Here is a 10,307-nt window from a genome sequence, read left to right as displayed (position 1 = left end):
GGGGGACTAAAGGAAAATCAAGCAGGATGTCAGCGTGGGACTGCTCCAAAAAGCTGAAATAGCATACATAAAGATTCATAATAAATGAAATTGCATATATCAATGAACGCTGGCTGTATCTTTATTATCTTCTATTTCTTCTTCTATCATTTTTTAAAGGGAAAAATTATATAGAAAATTTTAAGGGGTTACAGTCATATATACAAAGTATCTATTTATGTGGTAATTCTTTGCAACTATGTGATGACTTTGTAATCAATCCTTAATCTGATCCATGTGCAGCAATGACATGAATTCCTGCACATAATGATTTGTTGATAATGGTAGTCATGGTAATGTGACCTCACCACGTTCCCTGCGTCAGGTGCGGCGCACTATTTAAATGTCTAGTTTACATAGATGTATTATGCTTGACAAAGGCTCATAGAGCCGAAACACGTGTCGCTTATTTGTTCTCTGCTTTGACTCTTTGATGCTTGAATAAAGCAGTTTTTCTTCAACACCCGAGTGCCGGTCTTTTCTGTGAACCAAGTGGGCTGTCTCTCCCTGACTCGAGCACCGGGACCTCTGGAAAGACGAGGAGTGCCGTCCGTACTTCATTACATTGGATTTCCTGGCTATACGGTACGGGCACCTTCATTTATAATCACTTTAAAATATGTCATTTGCATATACAGAGGAATGAGCAAGAGAAATTGTGTCTGAGGTGACGACCAATACTGATTTCCTGAAAACTCCACCTGCTGAGATACGCAGTAGAGATTGGGAGAAGGAATCAAGGAAGCTGATAGCGTGGGAGCTACATGCAGCAACGCTGGCTGAATATTGCAGACACCAGAGGATTCCTCGTGGTTTGAGGGTCAATTTGAGACCGACTTTTTTTTATGAGGATCTGCAGTATTGTACCCAATTTGCTAACATACTGAATAAATGTTCCCATGACTTAATGGTATTAACCATTGAGCATTTGAATGCATCAATTGTTGAAACAAAGGCGCACATAATATCTATTGAACAACAATTACAGGACTCTTTAACTGCTGAGGATTTGGTGGCTTTAAAACAGAAGATTGATAAAAATTGTAGCGAATTAAAAAAGGACATTGAAATCACCAAGCGCAAGAAATATACCAGAGATCTAGAGGATTATCAAAATAATCGAGTCTATAGGTGGCAAGATCCATCGGGCACAGCTGTTCCTCTGACAAGACGATTTGTTCGGCGAGCAGGTTCCCAATCATCAGGATCTGGCAGTGATTACAACACAGATTTTCGTCCTTCGGCTTCTTTTTTAGGACAAAGACGCCGAAGAGGAAAAACACAAGGAGAGCAGGACGCCATCACAAGAGAGGGACAATTACCGATGACAACCAGGTCCCAGGTATGAAGGAGACTTTGTTATATAATATATCCTCTAAGAACTTAACACCAACACAGATACAATTACTTGAAAAAGGATTATCATTTAGTCCAACTGAGGCCTTCGATACCTTCCAGTTTGATATGGACTGTCGACGTTTTTTTAGAGGTATAAGATTAAAGGCGCACTTTGCTGCCCAGGATATGTCAGTCTCCACAGCGGATTTAAGTAGTCATAAGGGATTATCTCTGAGTCAATTTGGGTTAAGATTCAAAAGTAGTTACCAACCTCCCAAAACGTATCATCCTGTGGAGACCTTCATATCCTTGGTACAGAGAGATTTTGAAGTTATTCTGTCTGGTATACAACATGAGGGATTGACTATTACGCATAATTTATCCACAGCTGAAAAACAGGCTTTGCGTTCTCTACTTGATGATAAATCGGTTATATTCAAGCCAGCTGATAAGGGGGGCTCACTTGTCTTGCTTGATAGGGAATACTATATCTCGGAAATACTGTCACAGCTCTCTGATAGAGACACATACTATCCTTTAAACAGTGATCCTGTTTTTGATATTAACCCCCTCAGCCCCGCTAGGTGAAACCCCCTTCATGACCAGAGCACTTTTTACACTTCGGCACTACACTCCTTTCACCGTTTATCGCTCGGTCATGCAACTTACCACCCAAATGAATTTTACCTCCTTTTCTTCTCACTAATGGAGCTTTCATTTGGTGGTATTTTATTGCTGCTGACATTTTTACTTTTTTTGTTATTAATCGACATGTAACGATTTTTTAGCAAAAAAATGACATTTTTCACTTTCAGCTGTAAAATTTTGCAAAAAAAACGACATCCATATATAAATTTTTCGCTAACTTTATTGTTCTACATGTCTTTGATAAAAGAAAAATGTTTGGGCAAAAAAAAAAAATGGTTTGGGTAAAAGTTATAGCGTTTACAAACTATGGTACAAAAATGTGAATTTCCGCATTTTGAAGCAGCTCTGACTTTCTGAGCACCTGTCATGTTTCCTGAGGTTCTACAATGCCCAGACAGTAGAAACACCCCACAAATGACCCCATTTCGGAAAGTAGACACCCTAAGGTATTCGCTGATGGGCATAGTGAGTTCATAGAAGTTTTTATTTTTTGTCACAAGTTAGCGGAAAATGATGATGATTTTTTATTTTTATTTTTTTCTTACAAAGTCTCATATTCCACTAACTTGCGACAAAAAATAAAAAATTCTACGAACTCGCCATGCCCCTCACGGAATACCTTGGGTGTCTTCTTTCCAAAATGGGGTCACTTGTGGTGTAGTTATACTGCCCTGGCAATTTAGGGGCCCAAATGTGTGAGAAGAACTTTGCAATCGAAATGTGTAAAAAATGACCGGTGAAATCCGAAAGGTGCACTTTGGAATATGTGCCCCTTTGCCCACCTTGGCAGCAAAAAAGTGTGACACATCTGGTATTGCCGTACTCAGGAGAAGTTGGGGAATGTGTTTTGGGGTGTCATTTTACATATACCCATGCTGGGTGAGAAAAATATCTTGGTCAAATGCCAACTTTGTATAAAAAAATTGGAAAAGTTGTCTTTTGCCAAGATATTTTCTCACCCAGCATGGGTATATGTAAAATGACACCCCAAAACACATTCCCCAACTTCTCCTGAGTACAGCGATACCACATGTGTCACACTTTTTTGCAGCCTAGATGCGCAAAGCGGCCCAAATTCCTTTTAGGAGGGCATTTTTAGACATTTGGATCCCAGACTTCTTCTCACACTTTCGGGCCCCTAAAAAGCCAGGGCAGTATAAATACCCCACATGTGACCCCACTTTGGAAAGAAGACACCCCAAGGTATTCAATGAGGGGCCTGGCGAGTTCCTAGAATTTTTTATTTTGCATAAGTTAGCGGATATTGATTTTTTTTGTTTTTTTCTCACAAAGTCTCACTTTCCGCTAACTTAGGACAAAAATTTCAATCTTTCATGGACTCAATATGCCCCTCACGGAATACCTTGGGGTGTCTTCTTTCCGAAATGGTGTCACATGTGGGGTATTTATACTGCCCTGGCTTTTTAGGGGCCCTAAAGCGTGAGAAGAAGTCTGGAATATAAATGTCTAAAAATGTTTACGCATTTGGATTCCGTGAGGGGTACGGCGAGTTCATGTGAGATTTTATTTTTTGACACAAGTTAGTGGAATATGAGACTTTGTAAGAAAAAACAAAAACAAAAACAAACAAAAAATTTCTGCTAACTTGGGCCAAAAAAATGTCTGAATGGAGCCTTACAGGGGGGTGATCAATGACAGGGGGGTGATCAATGACAGGGGGTGATCAGGAAGTCTATATGCGTGATCACCCCCTTGTCATTGATCACCCCCCTGTAAGGCTCCATTCAGACGTCCACATGTGTTTTGTGGATCCGATCCATGTATCCGTGGATCCGTAAAAATCATACGGACGTCTGAATGGAGCCTTACAGGGGGGTGATCAGTGACAGGGGGGTGATCAGGGAGTGTATATGGGTGATCACCCGCCTGTCATTGATCACCCCCCTGTAAGGCTCCATTCAGACGTCCACATGTGTTTTGTGGATCCGATGCATGTATCCGTGGATCCGTAAAAATCATACGGACGTCTGAATGGAGCCTTACAGGGGGGTGATCAATGACAGGGGGGTGATCAGGGAGTGTATATGGGTGATCACCCGCCTGTCATTGATCACCCCCCTGTAAGGCTCCATTCAGACGTCCGCATGTGTTTTGTGGATCCGATCCATGTATCCATGGATCCGTAAAAATAATGCGGACGTCTGAATGGAGCCTTACAGGGGGGTGATCAATGACAGGGCGGTGATCAATGACAGGGGGGTGATCAGGAGTTTATATGGGGTGATTATGGGTGATCAGGGGTTCATAAAGGGTTAATAAGTGACGGGGGGGGTGTAGTGTAGTGTAGTGTTTGGTGCGACTTTACTGAGCTGCCTGTGTCCTCTGGTGGTCGATACTAACAAAAGGGACACAAGAGGACCAGGTAGGAGGTATATTAGACGCTGTTATCAAAACAGCGTCTAATATACCTGTTAGGGGTTAAAAAATTCGGATCTCCAGCCTGCCAGCGAACGATCGCCGCTGGCAGGCTGGAGATCCACTCGCTTACCTTCCGCTCCTGTGAGCGCGCGCGCCTGTGTGCGCGCGTTCACAGGAAATCTCGCGTCTCGCGAGATGACGCGTATATGCGTCCAGGAGGAGTAAAGCAACCACCTCCCTGGACGCATATCTGCGTACAGCGGTCGGGAGGTGGTTAAACGTAAATTAATGCAAATTATACAAAAATATAAGGATATATGTGGTCTCGAGGAGAAGCTGTGTCAGTTTTTGATTAATCAATATCCAGTTACCCCCATCTTGTACACTTTACCAAAGATCCATAAAAATTTGACAGCGCCCCCGGGTCGACCAATTGTAGCCCCCAATGAATCTATATTGTCTGCACCAGCCATGCTGATTGAGAAGGTTTTAACCCCCCTGATAAAGAATTCTCGTTCTTTTCTGCTAGACACTAATCACTTCTTGTCTAGCATTAAGGACTTACGTCTTGAGACAGGAGATCATCTGGTCACCATGGATGTATGCAGTTTGTATACATCCATAGAACATACCAAGGGATTAACTGCGGTTGAACGTGTCCTGGAATCATCTCAATATACGGCACAGGAACGAGAATTTTTTCTGCAATTACTTGAATTGGTTTTACGAGAGAATTATTTTCTATTCCAGGACACCTTCTTCCAGCAGAAGCGGGGTACCGCGATGGGCTCGCATGCCGCACCGCCATATGCAAATAGCTATATGATTTGGTTTGAAGAAAATTTTGTATACACAAACTCATTATATATACAGCATTGTATATTTTGGCGTCGTTTTATAGACGATATTTTTTGCATATGGCGGGGCGGCATCGAGTCCCTTCATAATTTTGCTCAGGATATGAACAATATATGGCCAGAATTATCCTTCACGATTCAAAGTGATCTGTTACAGATTAATTTTCTTGACACATTGGTGATTAAAGGTCAGGACAATCGGATACACACTGATTTGTACACAAAGGGGACAGATAAGAACAGTTTGTTACACTTTTCCAGCAACCATTCACCTTTTGTCAAGAAATCTTTGCCATATTCACAATTTCAGCGAGTAAAGAGAATCGTATCAGATGAACCAGTCAGACAGATTAGATTAAGTGAGATGACTGATACATTTTCTTTAAGAGGCTACCCCAGGGCCGCTCTTGGAGTGTGAATTACAGAAGTGCAGTAGCCCAAATATTCCAGAGTCCAGCAGGGCCGGCAAACGTCTACCTTTCACTGTGAAATACCATCCCTTTATTAACAAATTTCGTCATGTGATCAACAAGCATTGGGGGATTATGCGTACGGCCTATCCCGACATTGTTGAATTTGGTGATGCTCCTATGATCTGCTATAAAAGAACGAAAAATATTCGTGATACCATTGTAAAAGCAGACATAGGAGGCACCACAATGCCACGCCAACTTTTTTTAAGCGCTCCTAAAAAGGGAACCTTTCCCTGTTTACATTGTGTTCACTGCTCAGCCGTTATCAGAGGTGATACTTTCTCTCACCCGCACACTGGAAAGTAGTTTCCTATAAAAGGTTTTTTCACTTGTGACAGTAATTTTGTTGTGTATCTATTAAAGTGCCCATGTGGTCTGATATACATTGGGGAAACATCTGTCAGAATGAAGGACAGATTTAGCAACCACAAATCTACTATATGTAAAAAAAATATTATTACTGGTTCCCCTTCACTTTGACAGATGTTCTCACAATGTATCTCAATTGAGATTTCAAATTATTGAGCAAGTGTTGCCAGCACGCAGAGGGGGCAATAGAGTACTCATGCTTAAAAAACGTGAGAGCTTTTGGATACACACTCTGCAGACTGTGGAGCCTAAAGGTCTCAATCGAGAATATGATTTAAATGCATTTTTATGAATAATAATATTTTTTTCCTCTGAAACATATGCTATTTTTTCGTTTAAAATATATATATGAAAAAAAAAATTCTATATAATTTTTCCCTTTATAGTCCCTATATAGTCTTTATAGTCTCAAAGTCATCACATAGTTGCAAAGAATTACCACATAAATAGATACTTTGTATATATGACTGTAACCCCTTAAAATTTTCTATATAATTTTTCCCTTTAAAAAATGATAGAAGAAGAAATAGAAGATAATAAAGATACAGCCAGCCATCATTGATATATGCAATTTCATTTATTATGAATCTTTATGTATGCTATTTCAGCTTTTTGGAGCAGTCCCACGCTGACATCCTGCTTGATTTTCCTTTTGTCCCCCCCTTTTTTTCCTTTGGATCGATATATTTGATTTTGTCATGAATATATAATGCCCATATAAAGGGGTTACAGTCATATATACAAAGTATCTATTTATGTGGTAATTCTTTGCAACTATGTGATGACTTTGTAATCAATCCTTAATCTGATCCATGTGCAGTAATGACAAGAATTCCTGCACTAAATGATTTGTTGATAGTGGTAGTCATGGTAACATGACCTCACCACGTTCCCTGCGTCAGGTGCGGCGCACTATTTAAATGTCTAGTTTACATAGATGTATTATGCTTGACAAAGGCTCATAGAGCCGAAACACGTGTCGCTTATTTGTTCTCTGCTTTGACTCTTTGATGCTTGAATAAAGCAGTTTTTCTTCAACACCCTAACGCCCTGGCAATTTAGGGGCCCAAATGTGTGAGAAGAACTTTGCAATCGAAATGTGTAAAAAATGACCGGTGAAATCCTAAAGGTGCTCTTTGGAATATGTGCCCCTTTGCCCACCTTGGCTGCAAAAAAGTGTGACACATCTGGTATCGCCGTACTCAGGAGAAGTTGGGGCAATGTGTTTTGGGGTGTCATTTTACATATACCCATGCTGGGTGAGATAAATATCTTGGTCAAATGCCAACTTTGTATAAAAAAATGGGAAAAGTTGTCTTTTGCCAAGATATTTCTCTCACCCAGCATGGGTATATGTAAAATGACACCCCAAAACACATTCCCCAACTTCTCCTGAGTACGGCGATACCACATGTGTGACACTTTTTTGCAGCCAAGGTGGGCAAAGGGGCCCACATTCCAAAGAGCACCTTTAGGATTTCACCGGCCATTTTTTACACATTTTGATTGCAAAGTACTTCTCACACATTTGGGCCCCTAAATTGCCAGGGCAGTATAACTACGCCACAAGTGACCCCATTTTGGAAAGAAGACACCCCAAGGTATTCCGTGAGGGGCATGGCGAGTTCCTAGAATTTTTTATTTTTTGTCGCAAGTTAGCGGAATATGAGACTTTGTAAGAAAAAAAAATAAAAGAAAAATCATCATTTTCCGCTAACTTGTGACAAAAAATAAAAACTTCTATGAACTCACTATGCCCATCAGCGAATACCTTAGGGTGTCTACTTTCCGAAATGGGGTCATTTGTGGGGTGTTTCTACTGTTGGGCATTGTAGAACCTCAGGAAACATGACAGGTGCTCAGAAAGTCAGAGCTGCTTCAAAATGCGGAAATTCACATTTTTGTACCATAGTTTGTAAACTGCTATAACTTTTACCCAAACCATTTTTTTTTTTGCCCAAACATTTTTTTTTTATCAAAGACATGTAGAACAATAAATTTGGCGAAAAATGTATATATGGATGTCGTTTTTTTTTGCAAAATTTTACAGCTGAAAGTGAAAAATGTCATTTTTTTGCAAAAAAATCGTTACATTTTGATTAATAACAAAAAAAGTAAAAATGTCAGCAGCAATGAAATACCACCAAATGAAAGCTCTATTAGTGAGAAGAAAAGGAGGTAAAATTCATTTGGGTGGTAAGTTGCATGACCGAGCGATAAACGGTGAAAGTAGTGCAGTGCAGAAGTGTAAAAAGTGCTCTGGTCATGAAGGGGGTTTCAGCTAGCGGGGCTGAGGGGGTTAACTTTAAACATGGGGATCGGTTACAGGCACTACTAGAGCGCTGTAGAGGGTCAGATAATGCTACTAGAGTGCTGTAGAGGGTCAGATTACAGTACGAGAGCGCTGTAGAGGGTCAGATGACAATACTAGAGCGCTGTAGAGGGTCAGATGACAGTACTAGAGCGCTGTAGAGGGTCAGATTACAGTACTAGAGCGCTGTAGAGGGTCAGATGACACTACTAGAGTGCTGTAGAGGGTCAGATTACAGTACTAGAGCGCTGTAGAGGGTCAGATGACAGTACTAGAGCGCTGTAGAGGGTCAGATTACAGTACTAGAGCGCTGTAGAGGGTCAGATGACACTACTAGAGTGCTGTAGAGGGTCATATTACAGTACTAGAGCGCTGTAGAGGGTCAGATGACAATACTAGAGCGCTGTAGAGGGTCAGATTACAGTACTAGAGCGCTGTAGAGGGTCAGATGACAATACTAGAGCGCTGTAGAGGGTCAGATGACAGTACTAGAGTGCTGTAGAGGGTCAGATTACAGTACTAGAGCGCTGTAGAGGGTCAGATGACACTACTAGAGTGCTGTAGAGGGTCAGATTACAGTACTAGAGCGCTGTAGAGGGTCAGATGACAGTACTAGAGCGCTGTAGAGGGTCAGATTACAGTACTAGAGCGCTGTAGAGGGTCAGATGACACTACTAGAGTGCTGTAGAGGGTCAGATTACAGTACTAGAGCGCTGTAGAGGGTCAGATGACAGTACTAGAGCGCTGTAGAGGGTCAGATTACAGTACTAGAGCGCTGTAGAGGGTCAGATGACACTACTAGAGTGCTGTAGAGGGTCATATTACAGTACTAGAGCGCTGTAGAGGGTCAGATGACAATACTAGAGCGCTGTAGAGGGTCAGATTACAGTACTAGAGCGCTGTAGAGGGTCAGATGACAATACTAGAGCGCTGTAGAGGGTCAGATGACAGTACTAGAGTGCTGTAGAGGGTCAGATTACAGTACTAGAGCGCTGTAGAGGGTCAGATGACACTACTAGAGTGCTGTAGAGGGTCAGATTACAGTACTAGAGCGCTGTAGAGGGTCAGATGACAGTACTAGAGCGCTGTAGAGGGTCAGATTACAGTACTAGAGCGCTGTAGAGGGTCAGATGACACTACTAGAGTGCTGTAGAGGGTCAGATTACAGTACTAGAGCGCTGTAGAGGGTCAGATGACAATACTAGAGCGCTGTAGAGGGTCAGATTACAGTACTAGAGCGCTGTAGAGGGTCAGATGACAATACTAGAGCGCTGTAGAGGGTCAGATGACACTACTAGAGCGCTGTAGAGGGTCAGATTACAGTACTAGAGCGCTGTAGAGGGTCAGATGACACTACTAGAGTGCTGTAGAGGGTCAGATTACAGTACTAGAGCGCTGTAGAGGGTCAGATGACAATACTAGAGCGCTGTAGAGGGTCAGATTACAGTACTAGAGCGCTGTAGAGGGTCAGATGACAATACTAGAGCGCTGTAGAGGGTCAGATGACAGTACTAGAGCGCTGTAGAGGGTCAGATTACAGTACTAGAGCGCTGTAGAGGGTCAGATGACACTACTAGAGTGCTGTAGAGGGTCAGATGACAGTACTAGAGCGCTGTAGACGGTCAGATGACAATACTAGAGCGCTGTAGAGGGTCAGATGACAGTACTAGAGCGCTGTAGAGGGTCAGATAACAGAACTTGAGCGCAGTAGAGGGTCAGATAACAGAACTTGAGCGCAGTAGAGTGTCAGAAAACACTACTAGAGCGCTGTATAGGGTCAGATGACACTACTAGAGCGCTGTAGAGGTTCAGATAACACTACAGGAGCATTGTAGAGAGTCAGATGATACTACTAGAGCGCTGTAGAGGATCAGATGACACTATTAGAGCGCT

This window comes from Bufo gargarizans, chromosome 3, assembly GCF_014858855.1.
Source record: "Bufo gargarizans isolate SCDJY-AF-19 chromosome 3, ASM1485885v1, whole genome shotgun sequence".
Classification (NCBI taxonomy): Eukaryota; Metazoa; Chordata; class Amphibia; order Anura; family Bufonidae; genus Bufo; species Bufo gargarizans.
The sequence above is the reverse complement of the archived record's forward strand: the minus strand, read 5'-3'. Positions refer to the sequence as shown.